Raw genomic sequence first — 16306 nt, 5'->3', positions numbered from 1 at the left:
TAGGCCTGTGGTCAGGGAGTGGTCTGTGGTTCTAGGCTTGGGTCATGAAATGGTCTGTGGTCCTTGGCGGGCGGTCATGGAATGGTCTGTGATTCTAGTCTGGTGGTCATGGAGTGGTCTATGGTTCAAGGCAGTGGCCATGAACGGGGTGTGGTTCTAGGCTTGTGGTCATGGAATGATCAGTAGTTCTAGGTTGGTGCTCAAGACCCAGTCTCTGGTTTTAGGAGGTGGTCATGAATGGTATGTGGTTTTAGGCTGGTGGTCATGGCATGGTCTGTGAATCTAGGCCTGTGGTCAGGGAGTGGTCTGTGGTTGTAGGTGTTCGTCATGGAGTGGTCTGTTCTAGTTGGTGGTTATGGAACAGTCTCTGGTTCTAGGCTGGTAGTCATGGAATGATCTGTGGTTTTAGGTTGGTGGTCATGGAACAGTCTCTGGTTCTAGGCTGGTAGTCATGGAATGATCTGTGGTTTTCGGTTGGTGGCCATGGAACAGTCTCTGGTTCTAGGCTGGTGTCCATGGAATAGTCTGTCATTCTAGGTTAGTGGTCATGGATTAGTCTCTGGTTCTAGGCTGGTGGTCATTGAGTGGTCTCTGGTTCTATGCGGGAGTAAATGGATCAGTCCCTGGTTCAAGGCTGGTGGTCATGGAACGGTCTGAGATTCTAGGCTGGTGGCCATGGAACGGTTTGTGGTTCTGTGTGTGGCTGGTCATGGAAAGGTCTCTGGTTCTAGGTGGGAGGTAATGGATCAGTCCCTGGTTCAAGGCTGTTGGTCATGGAACGGTCTGTGGTTCAAGGCTGGTGGTCATGGAACGGTCTGAGATTCTAGGCTGGTGGCCATGGAACGGTTTGTGGTTCTGTGTGTGGCTGGTCATGGAACGGTCTCTGGTTCTAGGTGGGAGGTAATGGATCAGTCTCTGGTTCAAGGCTGGTGGTCATGGAACGGTCTGTGGTTCAAGGCTGGTGGTCATGGAACAGTCTGTGGTTCTAAGATGCGGGTACATTGGCGCTGGAGGAGGTGAGTCGGACACCCACTCTTCCAGGGTTGTAATAAGGGTGTGTTGGAGGCCTCCTCACAGGATGTCTCTCTTGACAGCCTCCACGAGGAAGGAAACTCGAGAACCCTTTCCACACCTCGTTGTGCGGGAAGAACTACTGCTCATTTCGGTGGGTTTTTATAGAAGACTTGCGGCTTGCCTTTCTAAACTCTCGGGGGTCCATTACATACTCTAACACCATGGACGCCTCCACGCGCACACTGACGACAGGGTGGCTCAGCGAGCTGGACGTTTGCCACAGTAACATGCAGCGAGATTAGACTTGGACTGCAGAGGAAGCACGCTCCGCTTTTCATCCCTCCACAGGTGGGTAAACAGACCCTGGGCAACGAGCCATTAAACGGCATAATTAGGATATACAGCGCTAGATTAAAAAAAATGATTACACCACAAAGCAGAGTGTGTGCGCATGCACACACCCCGCAGAGGGTGCACGAATACACGCACGGCAAAGGTCGCATGCACACTCCCTGCAGAGGGTGCACGCATACACACACTGCAAAGGTCGCATGCACACACCCTGCAGAGGGTGCACGCATACACACACCCTGCAGAGGGTGCACACATACACACACTGCAAAGGTCGCATGCACACACCCTGCAGAGGGTGCACGCATACGCACACCCTGCAGAGGGTGCACACATACACACACTGCAAAGTTCGCATGCACACACCCTGCAGAGGGTGCACACATACACACTGAAAAGGTTGCATGCGCACACACCCTGCAGAGGGTGCACAAATACACACACCCTGCAGAGGGTGCACACATACACACACTGCAAACGTCACATGCACACACCCTGCAGAGGGTGCACAAATACACACACCCTGCAGAGGGTGCATGCATAAACACACTGAAAAGGTCACATGCACACACCCTGTAGAGGGTGCACACATACACACACCCTGCAGAGGGTGCACACATACACACACCCTGCAGAAGGTGCACACATACACACACCCTGCAGAGGGTGCACAAATTCACGCACTGCAAAGGTCGCATGCACACACACTGCAGAGGGTGCGCAAATACACACACCCTGCAGAGGGTGCACGCATACACACACTGCAAAGGTCACATGCACACACCCTGCAGAGGGTACACAAATACACACACCCTGCAGAGGGTGCACGCATACACACACTGCAAAGGTCGCATGCACACACTTTGCAGAGGGTGCGCACATACACACTGCAAAGGTCACATGCACACACCCTGCAGAGGGTGCACACATACATACACTGCAAAGGTCGCATGAACACACTGTAGAGGGTGCACACATACACACACCTTGCAAAGGGTGCACACATACACACACTACAAAGATCGCATGCATACACCCTGCAGAGGGTGCACGCATACGCACACACTACAGAGGGTGCACGCATACACACACTGTGAGACCGGCCTCGTGGCGAGGGCCCTCCCGACCAGCAAGCTACCCTGCAACCACGCCGAACCTCGATGTCACAGACTCCGGCCCCCGTGGCCCAACATCCCGAGGGCCAGCCAGATCCCCAACACGCATGCCCGGCCGAGGGAGAGCGAAACCCCCCAAACCAGACCGAGAGGCGCCGATTGTAGGAGAGTAGGGTCTGCTATCCTATGGTCACCCCAAATTTTTGCTTTTTGCTTCACTGGTTTTTGACATATTGAGGCTGTGGGCCTGCTAATCAGACCCCCAGCCTGCTGTTCTCTCTACTAAATTTACACTATGCACCCTAGGTGCATAACCAATTGGAAGTGGATCACCCTGTGAGCCCCTATACCAGTGTACACTAGGTACCCAGGGCATTGGTGTATCTAAGGCCTGCCAGGGGCTGAAGCATGCATTATGCCACCCCAGGCTTGGCCTAACAAATTTGACACAACTGGCTGATCACTCAGCTGGGGTAAGTTGGTGTAACCACCTCTTACTTAGGTGTAGTATACCTATACCTAACCTTAAATGGGACACATGTTAACCTATAAGTCACTCCTATGGCAGGCCTTAACAATCCTGAAGGCAGAGTGCTTGGTTCCATGTGAGATGGTGCTCTGGCATGAGCTGAGCCTGTCTGCAGTGGTCGGAACCACTTCCTTCTACTGTTTCCAGATATCGCCATACCATATACTCTTAAGTGCATTATGAACCTCGCGGTTAAATGCTAACTTTGGTTTGGCTTTATCAAAACATGTCGAGTAAGGTGTCATACGAATTGGAATACTAACCCCTCGCCAATTCTGGCGACGGGGTTAGCATTCCACCCTTCTAGAGGGACACGACATGTACAGTACCTGAAACCTGGGTAAAATCAGACATAGCCTCAGTTCCACAAAATGGATGCTGCCACCCCAGACACAAGTCTGCCCTCCTGCTGCTGGGAGTCCTTCCAGCTTGGGAGGTGTGGACAAAGGGTTTCCTGCCAGGGAAGGTGCGTGCACCACCCCAGACAGGATTTTGTGTATTGGTCAGGTAGGGCTTGAAAGAAACCAGACATGCCTGAGGCTCACAAGGAGCCTCGGTGCATATGCCAGTTCAATCCGGTCCTGGGGCACACCAGTCCCGGGCCTGGGGCGAGCTGGACAAAGGATTGGGGGTGTAACCACCCCCCTTCCTGGTCCCACCCTTAGGGAGGGACCTAGCAGGTAGTCCGGCCCCTAGAATCCGCTTAAAGGTAGGAGCTGTGTCCTAAGACTTCAGACATCCTGGAATCAACTTGAAACTGAGAAGAAGACGGGAACTTCGACGCTCTGCCGCACAGAGGACTGAAGCCAATCTCCCCTGTGGTCAGGGAGTGACCACCTTGCTAACGCAAGCACCATACAGCGTATCAACGTCTGCTTTGCCGCCGCCTCCCGCCGGAGCCCGAGCCCAGAGACTGACAAGACTTGGACCTCCAGACCTCTCACCGCCCGATCCACAGTCCCTGAAAAGAGGAGACCCGTGGAGGCACCGGGACACGTGGAGCCAGCCATCTTGAAACGACCACGACAAGCTGACAAGTGCAACAACCGAGGCTCCCTCCAAGTTGTGCTTTGGGATCTGAGAAGCCCAACACCCGAGCAGCATCTGCACCAAAGGTGAGCCCTCCAGCATCTCCACGATCTGCGTGGGGCCCTTCTGCATTTTGCCACTCGACGCGCCTAACCGGTTGCTGGCCCGTTGGCTAGTGGCCATCTTTGCGACGAACTTCAAGAAATACACCGCTGGTCTGGTTGCTCCAGACTGGCCCTTGCTCCCCTCCAAAGGAGCAATCCCTCTGACCTTGCTGGTCAGAACCATCAGCTTATTTCGTTTTCCACAACAATTGCTTTTGCCAAGGCTTGTTTGCTTCGATCAAGTCGCCGACACCGCCGACAGCGAGAGCCTGCGTGGGACAGCTCGTGAACCGACTCCTGGACGTCGTCGACCTTCAGGGACCACGTGGCTGCAGAGACAAGCTGCACCTTTTTTCCTGTTTGCACCCGACATCGCCTGGTACCCACCTGGTGCCACGCCGGTCACTGGCTAGTGACTGTGAACACTGTCCCCTCTGCTTACAGGTCTTCAACAACTCCGATCCACTCTTGGATCCACCGCATCTCTTCCGGACCGACCGCCTGCAGCATCTTTGTCTTCAGGCTCCATTGAACAGATAGAAGAAACCCGACGCACTTCGACACCTACGCACCCGCTTCCTGTGGGTGAGGTAAAGCTGGCACTCCGGTGCCCAAGTGTAGAGTATCATCTCTAGTGTCTGTGTTTCCAATCTTAAGTTCCTAGTCCATCCGGAAGATCCCTTTTGCAGTAACTTTGTACTTTTTACGCACCCATTGAAAACCTATGGGAGCACGCGTGTGACTATTTGCTCTGCACACGCAACCCGTGGACCTCCTGGTCACTAACTGAAGTTAGCTCCTTGTAGGCCCAGCGATTCTAGAGGCCCTAGGCCTTTTCCCTTTTCTGTTCGTGGTACTTATACCACTATTTTAGTATATGGTTTGAGTGGCCACCAGGGCCTATCCATATAACGTGCAACTTCTGTGTATTCTACTATAATCTTGTTTGACGATTTGTGCTCCTGTGCTCATAAAGAGACTAGGGGTTACTTTGAGAAATAAATATACATATATTTTGAATATATATCTGTGTGGTGTCCTTTCATTGGTATAAAAGGGGGTTACATTTGGTAAAACAGCTTGCTTAACACGTTTCACGAGTTTAGCCTCAAAGACTGCTTAGCCTACGCTACCACTAGGGCAGCTAGTCCGAAAAGGTTGACATACAACCACACCATAAGGGTTGCTTGGCATGGTACAAGGTGGTCACTTTAACTAGTGAACATCATATACCAGGCCAACTTCTCACACCGATCCTGTCACACCTCTGGTCTCTTCCCCGAGGGAGGTTTCGATCGACCACCAGGCTCCCGGGGAGCAGGCGCCTCGCCTGCTGGGTGTCTGGAGTCCCTCCCGGACCCACATGAACAGATCAAAGGGCCGAGCGACAGGAAACCCCAACACACCGCCCCCAGGCACCAGACCCCTCTCCGCGAGGACTCCGGACTTCAAAGAGGAGGGGGAGTATAACAAGGGGTGCTGAAGGGACGGGAGGCAGAGAAGACCTGGGCTGACGAGAGCCTGCTGACCTGGTCGCGGCTCGATCGCTCCCCGAACCAAGGAACCCTGAACCATCTGAGCCCTGCTGACGCTGTCGCGGCTCCCCAGACTCTGAACCATCTGAGCCCTGCTGACGCTGTTGCGGCTCCCCGAACTCTGAACCATCTGAGCCCTGCTGACGCTGTCGCGGCTCCCCGAACTCTGAACCATCTGAGCCCTGCTGACGCTGTCGCGGCTCCCGAACTCTGAACCATCTGAGCCCTGCTGACGCTGTCGCGGCTCCCCGAACCTCCGGTGCCTGCTGAGTGACTCGCGGCCCGCTCCTCTAAGAGAATCGGCAGAGATTGCCGAGAGAAGCAACATCCCCTCAGCTCGAGGATTGAGAGCTGTGCGCCGGATACTCCGCAGAGACACTGATTCAAAGACTGTCCCGCTACCCCCTACCCCTCATCACGAGATCGCTGCCGCTTGTGGTCCTAATTCTGCACCTGCCTTCCGGATCATAAAGATCCCTGACAATTAATGATAAAGTCTATTGTCTCGCAAAGAATTCCTGTGTGGTGTCCCTCTGTCCGAAAAGAGTACGTGCAGCGCGGGCGATCCTAGGTACGAGACCCTTCCAGGAAGGGCCTCCCCGCTCTTGCTCGGCCTAACTCTGGGAAAGGTGGGCCTCCGGGTGGTCAGGAAAGTATTCTGCAGCCTCTCCGGGGAACGCTTTCCAACGTTTGGTGGCAGGCGACGGGATCCGAGCCAACACCTAGGGATCGTGCAGTGGACGGCTAACGCACTACCAGGAAGAAATGGAAGGAGAAACCTCCCTAGGTGCAGCAGGCACCAACCCGAGCACGACATTCCGGGAGGACCAGCTGGAATCTTATACGCACCGAGAACTGAAACAATTTTGCAAAGACCTTGGAATCGCTACCACCGGACTAAGCACGAAAGAGGACTTCCAGGGAGCATTAAAAACCTGGGTCGAGGTGGGAACTCCCCGGACACAAACAGAAGGAGAGCTGCCTAACGAACCACAAAGCATCCCGGGGAGGGACGGCGCCCCCGAGGGGGGCCTATTCCCCGAGGAACTAGCGGACGAGAAAGAGGTCACAACCACGAACTAGAACTAGCAAAATTAAAAATCGAAGGAGAACTAAAACTGGCCGAAAAGAAGCTGGCGGTAGAACAGTTACAGGAGAACTTGAAGAAAAGAAACAACAAAGAGAACACGAAGAAAGAAAACTCCAACTGGAGCACGAACGTGGCCTAAAAGAGATCGAGCTCAAGGCTAAGAATGCGGAGGCCAGACCCTCGGAAACCCAACCCCTCTCCTCCACCGTGGAACCAAAGGTCCACATCCCCAAAGAGGTGGTGAAGGAATACTATAAGAACGACGACATCCAGCAGTGGTTCAAAGCCTACGAAGTCGCCATGACTTCCCACCGAGTCCCGCAGAAAGACTGGGGGGCTGGGCTGTGGGGCCGGTTCCTGAGCGAGGGGAGAGATACCCTGCTGGACCTGCCCTCCACGGTGATGAACTCCTACAGTCACATGAAAGAGGCCCTAGTAGCCAGATATGGGCTCACCCCTGAAATGTACCGACAACGGTTTAGAGACTGCAAGAAGATACCCGGTACCACCTGGGTGGAGTACGTGAACTTTTACAGCCGGGCCTTGGACGGGTGGATCAAGGGCAGCAAGGTCTTCACCTTTGAGGAGCTGTTCAACCTAATCGCCTGGGAACACTTGTCCGCTAATTGCTTTGTAGAACTGCGCCAGCACCTCCTGGACAGCAAACTCACAGACTCTCGAAAACTGGCCGTCGAAGCCGACCGGTGGGTAAACACCCGGGCCTCCCGGGGTCCCGTGGGAGACTACGGTCGCCACAGTCAGGGACCCCCCCGCCAGAGGGGCGGAGGGAATCAAGGCCGGCCAAGGGAACACCCGGGGGGATCCCCGCTCAGCCCCCCCAGAGGACAACCTCCGCCCTTTCCAGCTCCACCTCCGGCCAGCACCGGGCCACCGGGGAGGCCGGGGCCCTGAGTGAGGATCACCTGTTTCCGCTGCCAACAGACCGGACACTACGCCAGTGACCCTCAATGTCCCATGTACCAAAGAACCGCCACAACCACCCCGCCGGCTCGGCAAATGGCCTCCGTAGCCCTGGGGGAAGAGATGGAAGACTCCGAAGAATGGGAACCCGCCGCCATGGCCTTGGTCTCCCTCGGGGACCGGGAGATGGTCCCCGGAACGTCCCTACCAGCCAACACGAAGAAGTACCGACAGCAGGTGAAGGTCAACGGTCACCGCGCCGAGGGCCTCCGGGACACAGGGGCAAGTGTCACGGCGGTCCATTGTCACCTGGTCTCCGAAGACCAGATCCTGCCCGGCGCCTTTTGTCCCGTCATATCATCAGACAATTCCGAGAGCCTCTGCCGGATGGCCCTAGTTCCCTTCGAATGGGGGGGGGAGTCACTGGCAAGTTAAAAGTGGCAGTCCGAACCTCCCAGCCCGTGGACTGCCTCCTGGGCAACGACCTTGAGAATTCCCCGTGGGGACAAGTGGAACGAAGAGCCCATCTCGAGATGATGGGCCTACCCGAATGGGTATGCGCCACCACGCGCTCGATGACTCTCAGAGTACCTTCCTCCGAGGGGGGGGAGGCCCTGCCACGGAGAACCGCTACCATCCCCGAGGTCCCGGATGCGCCACCCGAGGCCAACGACCCCCTTCCGGACGAAGCGACCGTTCCCGACGAGGGGTCCGTGCCTTCCGACCCCGAACCCCTGACCGAGCTCGGGGACCTGCCGGAATTGGCCCAGTGGCGCAGCGAAGGAGGTCCCTTCCGAGAAGAATTCTGTCAAGAACAATCCACCTGCCCTTCCCTCATTGGACCCCGGCAACAGGCCGAGGCCCAAGCAGCAGGCGACCGGACCGGCACCCACTGGGTATACTGGGAAAACGGCCTCCTGTACAGCGAACAGAAGTCAGCCGAATTGGGATCGGCCCGAGTACTGGTGGTACCCCTGCGCTTCCGAAGTCTCCTCCTGGGCCTGGCCCATGATGTACCCCTGGCCGGACACTTAGGCCAAGATAAGACCTACCAGCGACTCGTCACCCACTTCTATTGGCCCAAGATGCGAGCGAATGTGGAGGCCCACTGCAAGTCCTGCCTCACGTGCCAGGCCAGCGGGAAGAGTGGGGGGAAGTGCAAGGCTCCACTACAACCCTTCCCCGTCGTCAGTACTCCTTTTGAGCGGGTAGGCATCGACATCGTGGGACCGCTGGACCCCAAGACCGCCCAGGGCCACCGGTTCATCCTCGTCCTAGTGGACCATGCCACCCGCTACCCCAAAGCCATCCCCCTCCGCACCGTGACGGCCCCCGTGGTGGGCCGGGCCTTGATGGGGATCTTCTCCCGCGTGGGGTTTCCGAGCGAAGTCGTGAGTGATCGGGGTACGAACTTTATCTCCCGATATATGAAGTCCCTATGGCAGCAGTGCGGAGTATCGTACAAGTTCACCACCCCGTACCACCCCGAGGGGAATGGCCTAGTCGAGCGCTTTAACAGGACACTGAAAGGAATGATCATGGGCCTCGAAGAACCCCTACGCCGGAGGTGGGACGTCCTCCTCCCCTGCCTCCTGTTCGCCTACCGGGAGGTTCCACAAAAGTCCCTGGGGTTCAGCCCATTCGAATTGCTATATGGACACCCCGTCCGGGGACCCTTGAGCCTGGTCAAGGAGGGTTGGGAAACGACTCCCCGGGGGACCCCCCCGGATGTGTTCCGATACATCTTGGCCCTCCGCAACCAGACCCGGAAATTCCGAGAACTCGCAGAGGCGAACCTTGAAGCTAGCCAAGAAGAGATGAAGCGCTGGTATAACCAGAATGCTACGTTGGTCGAGTTTCAGCCGGGCCAACAAGTCTGGGTCATGGCCCCGGTGAAACCCTGCGCTCTCCAAGATAAATGGACTGGACCCTTCGAGGTGATCGAGCGGAAGAGCCAAGTCACCTATCTCATCGATGTGCAGTCTCCGCGGAACCCCCTCCGGGTCCTCCACGTGAACCGCCTCAAACCCCACTTTGTAAGGACAGAGTTGAGTTTACTCCTGGCCACCGACGATGGGGCCGAAGAAGACACCGAGCCCCTTCCCGACCCCCTGGGGGCGAAAGAGACCGATGGTTCCGTGGAGGGGGTGAGACTATCAACCGCCCTCACAGCCCCACAGTCCGACGACTGCCGCCAGCTACTAAGGCAATTCGCAGACCTCTTCTCCCAGATCCCTGGGGTCACCAACTGGTGTGTCCACGACGTGAACACCGGCGACAGCCCGCCAGTGAGACACCGGGCCTACCGGGTCCCTGATCGGGTCCGAACCTGCATCCAGACCGAGGTAGCGAAGATGCTGGCTCTCGGGGTGATTGAACCCTCCGACAGCCCCTGGGCCAGCCCGGTGGTCCTGGTACCGAAAGCAGCGGCCCCTGGTGTCGCCCCTGTGCTGAGATTCTGTGTGGACTACCGAGGACTCAATGCGGTCACCCGAGCGGACGCTCACCCTATCCCCCGCGCAGACGAGCTCATTGACCGCCTCGGGGCCGCTCGCTACCTCAGCACCTTCGACCTAACTTGTGGATACTGGCAGATTGCCCTCACCGAGGGAGCCAAGGAGCGCTCCGCCTTCTCCACCACGGATGGGCACTACCGCTTTAGGGTGATGCCGTTTGGAATGAAAAATGCCCCGGCCACCTTTCAGCGGCTGGTGAACAGGGTCCTGTCCCGACTAGAGAGGTTCAGCTCAGCATACCTCGACGATATAGCGGTATTCAGCTCCCAATGGACCGAGCACCTCCAGCACCTCCGACAAGTCCTGCTGGCTCTGCGCCGGGCCGGCCTCACCATCAAAGCCAGCAAATGTCAAATTGGGCACGGCTCCGTAACCTATCTGGGGCACCAGGTGGGAAGTGGACAGGTCGCCCCCCTCCAGCCAAAGATCAACGCCATCTTGTCCTGGGAACCCCCCACGACCCAAACAGAAGTCCGGGCCTTCCTGGGCCTCACCGGTTACTACCGGAGGTTTATTAAGAACTATGGCAGCATCGCAGGCCCCCTCACAGAGCTAACCTCCAAAAGACACCCCAAGAAAGTACAATGGACTCCCCCCTGCCAGAAAGCGTTCGACGCCCTAAAAGCAGCTATGTGTACGGCTCCGGTGCTTAAAGCCCCTGACTACGCCCAGGAGTTTGTGGTCCAGACGGACGCCTCGGAACACGGCATCGGGGCAGTCCTCTCACAGTTCGACGACAAGGGCATAGATCAGCCCATAGCCTTCATCAGCCGAAGGTTGCTGCCCCGAGAACAGCGGTGGAGCACAATTGAAAGAGAGACCTTCGCAGTAGTCTGGGCCCTCAAAAAGCTACGGCCCTACCTGTTCGGAACACACTTCCGAGTACAAACAGATCACCGACCCCTGCGGTGGTTGATGCAGATGCGAGGGGAAAACCAAGTTGCTACGCTGGTCCATCTCCCTCCAAGGGATGGATTTTACTGTGGAACATCGCCCCGGGACGGACCACGCCAACGCGGACGGTCTGTCCCGATTCTTCCGCTTCAGCGAGGAGAACCCACAAGTGGATGGGTAGTTCTCCCCGCCTTTCAGCTGGGGGGGGCACGTGCGAGACCGGCCTCGTGGCGTGGGCCCTCCCGACCAGCAAGCTACCCTGCAACCACGCCGAACCTCGATGTCACAGACTCCGGCCCCCGTGGCCCAACATCCCGAGGGCCGGCCAGATCCCCAACACGCATGCCCGGCCGAGGGAGAGCGAAACCCCCCAAACCAGACCGAGAGGCGCCGATCCTGTCACACCTCTGGTCTCTTCCCCGAGGGAGGTTTCGATCGACCACCAGGCTGCCGGGGAGCAGGCGCCTCGCCTGCTGGGTGTCTGGAGTCCCTCCCGGACCCACCTGAACAGATCAAAGGGCTAAGCGACAGGAAACCCCAACACACCGCCCCCAGGCACCAGACCCCTCTCCGCGAGGACTCCGGACTTCAAAGAGAAGGGGGAGTATAACAAGGGGTGCTGAAGGGGCGGGAGGCAGAGAAGACCTGGGCTGACGAGAGCCTGCTGACCTGGTCGCGGCTCGATCGCTCCCCGAACCAAGGAACCCTGAACCATCTGAGCCCTGCTGACGCTGTCGCGGCTCCCCAGACTCTGAACCATCTGAGCCCTGCTGACGCTGTCGCGGCTCCCTGAACTCTGAACCATCTGAGCCCTGCTGACGCTGTCGCGGCTCCCCGAACTCTGAACCATCTGAGCCCTGCTGACGCTGTCGCGGCTCCCCGAACTCTGAACCATCTGAGCCCTGCTGACGCTGTCGCGGCTCCCGAACTCTGAACCATCTGAGCCCTGCTGACGCTGTCGCGGCTCCCCGAACCACGAACCTCCGGTGCCTGCTGAGTGACTCGCGGCCCGCTCCTCCAAGAGAATCGCCAGAGATTACCGAGAGAAGCAACATCCCCTCCGCTCGAGGATTGAGAGCTGTGCGCCGGATACTCCGCAGAGACACTGATTCAAAGACTGTCCCGCTACCCCTCATCACGAGATCGCTGCCGCTTGTGGCCCTAATTCTGCACCTGCCTTCCGGATCATAAAGATCCCTGACAATTAATGATAAAGTCTATTGTCTCGCAAAGAATTCCTGTGTGGTGTCCCACTGTCTGAAAAGAGTACGTGCAGCGCGGGCGATCCTAGGTACGAGACCCTTCCAGGAAGGGCCTACCCGCTCTTGCTCGGCCTAACTCTGGGAAAGGTGGGCCTCCGGGTGGTCAGGAAAGTATTCTGCAGCCTCTCCGGGGAACGCTTTCCAACACACACCCTGCAGAGGGTGCACGCATACAAACCCTGCAGAGGGGGAACACACACACACACACACACACACTGGAAAGATCACATGCACACACCCTGCAGAGGACGCACACATACATACACCCTGCAGAGGGTGCACGCATCCACACACTACAAAGGCCACATGCACACACCCTGCAGAGGGTGCAGACATACACACAACCTGCAGAGGGTGCACGCATACACACACTGCAAAGGTCGCATACACACACCCTGCAGAGGGTGCACACATACCCAGACTACAAAGATCGCATGCATACACCCTGCTGAGGGTGCACGCATACGCGCACACTGCAGAGGGTGCACGCATACACACCCTGCAGAGGGTGCACGCATACACACACCCTGCAGAGGGTGCACGCATACACACACCCTGCAGAGAAGGCACATATACACACACTGGAAAGGTCTAATGCACACACCCTGCAGAGGGCACACGCATACACACACTACAAAGGTCACATGCACACACCCTGCAGAGGGTGCGCGCATACACACTGCAATGGTCGCATGCTGCCACACGCTTCACTAGGTGCATGCACACACCCAGAGGGTGCACACAAACACACACTGCAAAGGTCACATGCACACGCCCTGCAGAGGGTGCACACACACACAATGCAAAGGTCACATGCACACACCCTGTAGAGGGTGCATGCATACACACTGCAACAGTTGCATGCACACACTGCACAGGTTGCATGCTACCACACACTACACCAGGTGCATGCATACACACACTGCAAAGGTCACATGCACACACCCTGCAGAGGGTGCACACATACACACACCCTGCAGAGGGTGCACGCATACACACACTGCAAAGGTCGCATACACAAACCCTGCAGAGGGTGCAAACATACACAGACTACAATGATCACATGCATACAACCTGCAGAGGGTGCATGCATATGCACATACTGCAGAGGGTGCACGCATACGCACACACTGCAGAGGGTGCACGCATACACACAACCTGCAGAGGGTGCACGCATACACACACCCTGCAGAGGGTGCACGCATACACACACCCTGCAGAGGGTGCACACTTACACACACTGGAAAGGTCACATGCACACACCCTGCAGAGGGCGCACGCATACATAGACCCTGCAGAGGGTGCACACATACACACATGTTGGACTTGGCCCTTTTGGCAGGTTCACCCCCAAAACTTTTTGCAATTATCCTAGCTTTTTCCCTATGTTGTGTAAGGGGTTTTAGGTCTCTAGGCGCTTTTACACTGTGTCCCAGTGGAAAGTGCGTACGCTCTGTGTTACATTTAGTGAGACTGACCTGCCCTCCCATAGGAATGCATGGGGAATGTGTGTGTCCATGGTAGTTCCTGATGCGTGGGGAGTGCAGGGTCGAGTTTGGTGTGTGCAAACTCGTGAGATTGAATGCTGCGCGATGATGTGTGCGGCGTTACTGTGTCTAATGTAGAAGTGCCACTTCTAGAAGCTCAAAAAGGTAAACTTGCCAACAAGGGATTTTGTTTGGAATGAGAAAATTATTTGAGAATTTCAAAAAGCTTAATTTGTAAATGTGTTGAAATGAATTAACACCACTATGAAATCAATCGACTGATCTAATCATCAGTTATTAACGACAACACACACGGGGATTTTGTTCTGTGATTTAAACACAATGATCTTTATATATTCATCAGAGATAAAAAGGAGTACAGATGGAACAATGATTTGAGCAATATTTCATGAAAACAGGGAGCGATATTGGGTCCACATTTCATCAAGAGAACATCTATTCCAACTTAGTTTGAACAGAGACAAAACTCATTATTGAGAAGATAGTCAACTGTAAATAACAAATATACTGGAAGTAGATGGTATAGTCGACGTTTCGGTCTTGGGTGGTGTCAATCCGTCAGACCATCTTCAGGACAATAATTGCATATACAAGACTCCTAAATGAACATAATACAAACAGTTACATCCATGTAAACATAATTTGTGCTGTCAAACTTAAGTACATAGTCTAAAAAATAAAAACCAACCCGTGTGCGAGAGATGAAACTATGTGTGTTATTATCTAGCGAGTCAGAGCTATGTCCAACACTCATTGTTGGCAGAGCAGTAATCATTGATTTACATTTAAAAGGTTGTATTTTAGATCGGACAATTTCTTGAAAAAAACAGAATATGCTTACTTTTTGAATCTTTTTAGCGTTCTCACGAAACTTTGTTTAAAATCGTGAACTAGATTTTTTCATTGGTGCTGCAACAAAAGAGGACGAGAACTCAGCATTTAGTTACAATGATTCATTGTGGTTTCAAAGAAAAAAGAAGCGAATTTGTGTCCTACCAGGTAGTCTTTGACAATTTTGACTACCAGTTTGTTAAAAAATGGGAGTTAATCCTCCTGTAGTTTCGCAGCTGTGTAATAAACCAAAAAAATAGTATTATACAGTGACTATCATCTACGCTAGTTGTTCTCATCATAACTGCGTTGTTTATTTCAAAAATCAGAATTAAACTTGCGGTAGCGGTTCACTTGTTATGCCTCTAGTATCTGACCGTACACAATGATACAGGGTGCTGTGGTAGCTATACTTGTTTGTTTATGGGAGTGCTAACTTAACCTGAAACCAATGTATAAACCGTGTGTTTATACTGATAGTTTTGAGCCCAGATGGTCAATATAAATACCGAAACCTGAGCAGTAATCTTAAAATAAGTCCCTTGATTGTCTTAGTGTAACATGGACAATCAATACTAGAGTCATCACTGCATTATTCTTTATTTTAATGTGGAACCAACATTACCGGGGCTGAATTGGAGCGTCGCTAGCTCATATAAAGGGACACAGCCTGTGAGAGTCCACCAATTAAATTAAAGGGCACGAATGGTTGAAAATGAACTGACTGATCGTAGCATTCAAACAACAAGCCAAGGGGTCATAGAGTTAATTTAACTCGTACTGCTACACCAGTCGATCAGTCTAACCAAAGATCCCACAAAAGCTTACTAGCAAGGCAGGAGCCAAAGTCTACTTACATATCTGACGTCTGTGTCAAAGTACGCATAGGGGTCCGTCCGAGTCCGGAAAGCCTAATGAGCCTAATTTTTCTCGCCACACTCGAGTGCTTATAAAGGCAAACGGCAGCTTAAACGGGGAAGTTGGTGCAGCTGATGCCGGAAATGCATCGATGTTTTGGCATTGTAATGGGGCGGCCATCTTTGAGTGCCCTATCCATTGTAGTTTCGTATGTTATTGCTAACGCTTTTCACTGCATCCTCTAGATTAAGACCACAGCTTTAGAGGTTAGAACTATATTATTGATAATTATATATCTCCAGAATTAAGGATACGAGAAGTGAATCAGCTCGTAATTTATTTGATGTGAGTGGTGCTTGAATGTGTCTACATTGGTGATCAATAAAGGCTGATAAGACAAAAGGGTCTATCTGAGTCAAAGTCAGTAGTTGGTGATTATGCTTTTAATTAAGAACCATCATGTGAGGGAGGCTTCCGGTTATTCTAATCACTTTCTGATTACAAGTTATCAAATTGTTTGACATTTAGACAGTGCCATTTACCCTAATGTATGGTTACATAGTAAAAGATATAATCAATGTATGTGAACATTGCTGTGAAACATTTGCTGACCTGTATGTTTGTCAGAGATTATGTACACCATGAACAAGTTCTGCGTTACATCAGAAAAAATTGAAAGAGATGTCCAGAACAGTACTTTGAATTTCCTACCTATAAACATTCTGCTTAAACAAAATTGCTTTGATCTA

At 54.0% G+C, this 16306-nt stretch overlaps 1 protein-coding gene and 1 long non-coding RNA gene across 2 annotated transcripts in view; both read right to left on the bottom strand.

The window, feature by feature from the left end:
* The window catches only part of MIPOL1 (mirror-image polydactyly 1), a 1493682-nt gene that overhangs the window by 1000165 nt on the left and 477211 nt on the right, over window positions 1-16306 (bottom strand). The window lies entirely within an intron of this gene.
* On the bottom strand, window positions 14167-14791 carry LOC146799776 (uncharacterized). The gene is made up of 2 exons (XR_014969313.1): window positions 14710-14791; window positions 14167-14466 (listed from the first exon to the last, which is right to left on the bottom strand). It is a non-coding gene; the product is annotated as an uncharacterized LOC146799776 (long non-coding RNA).

The sequence above is a fragment of the Triturus cristatus genome, chromosome 9 (assembly GCF_964204655.1).
Source record: "Triturus cristatus chromosome 9, aTriCri1.1, whole genome shotgun sequence".
In the NCBI taxonomy this organism is placed as follows: domain Eukaryota; kingdom Metazoa; phylum Chordata; class Amphibia; order Caudata; family Salamandridae; genus Triturus; species Triturus cristatus.
The sequence above is the reverse complement of the archived record's forward strand: the minus strand, read 5'-3'. Positions and strand labels throughout refer to the sequence as shown.